At 40.5% G+C, this 1,155-nt stretch overlaps 1 protein-coding gene across 1 annotated transcript in view; it reads right to left on the bottom strand.

Annotated features, from left to right (window-relative positions):
• LYST (lysosomal trafficking regulator) overlaps window positions 1-1,155 on the bottom strand; it is a 339,163-nt gene that overhangs the window by 118,706 nt on the left and 219,302 nt on the right. The gene's annotated exons all lie outside the window — the stretch shown is intronic.

Here is a 1,155-nt window from a genome sequence, read left to right as displayed (position 1 = left end):
TTTCAGAAGCAGACTGACAGGCTTTTCTTCCAAGGCATCTCTAATGGCTCAAACTGCCATTTTGGTTACTAGTTAGCACTTAACCATAAATGCCACTCAGGGACTCCTTATTATTTTCCCAGGGATGTTGAAAAGAGCAATATTAAAACACACTAATTTTGAGATTTTCTAATCCTAAAAATTTTGTTAAAAACTAAAAACAATCAACAAGGCACAAAATAACAAATGCTGGTGAGGATGTGGAGAGATTGGGACTCTTTATACTGCTGGCGGGACTGTAAAATGGTACAACCATTGTGGAAAGCAGTATGGCGATTCCTTCAAATGCTGGAACTAGAAATACCATTTGACTCAGCTATTCCATTACTAGGTATATATCCTAAAGAAGTGAGAGCCAGGACAAGAATAGACATATGCACACCCAGTTCACTGCAGCACTATTTACAATAGCCAAAAGATGGAAACAACCTAGGTGTCCGTCAACTGAGGAATGGATAACCAAACTGTGGTACATACACACAACGGAATATTTTGCAATGCTAAAGAATAATGTAGAATCTGCAAAACACCACATAATGTGGATGAACTTGGAGAATGTTATGCTGAGTGAAATAAGTCAATCACATAAGGACAAATATTGTATTAGTCCGTTATTGTAAAAGCCAAGGAAACGTTTATCTATGGAAGGAAATTTTCTTTGTTGTTTACCAGGGGTGGGAGGGGAGGGGAGGGAACACTGTTAGATGGATAGAGATAAGTATTGATTTCAGTGAAGAGGAGGGCAGTGTACCAAATGTGAGTGATCAGTATGGTAGCATTGAGGAAGAAAAAGACCTAGAGAAGTACGTGGGAGGTACAGACAACAAAGATGAACCATTTTGCACATATAGTACTGCATTGTCTGTGAAGGCAAACATGGGTATATGGGTAGATAGATGGGTGGACAGGCTGAATTATTAGGTATGTCTATGAAGTGGGGAGTATATCCAAGACCATGTATAGGGTTGGCAGACAATGGTCCTATAAGTTAACGTGTATGATCTGAATTCCCAGGTGTATAGTAGAGCTGACAAGGGGCAAGGTTGTAGTCACTGCTTGGTCACAGCCAGCTACCCAGAGGGACCAAGTTGAACCTGTGGGCTCAGGACCATAGTC

This window comes from Orycteropus afer, unplaced genomic scaffold (assembly GCF_000298275.1).
Source record: "Orycteropus afer afer isolate SDZICR_OR568_19922 unplaced genomic scaffold, OryAfe1.0 scaffold00050, whole genome shotgun sequence".
NCBI classification, from domain to species: domain Eukaryota; kingdom Metazoa; phylum Chordata; class Mammalia; order Tubulidentata; family Orycteropodidae; genus Orycteropus; species Orycteropus afer.
Note: the sequence above shows the minus strand (reverse complement) of the source record. Positions and strands in the feature narration are given on the sequence as shown.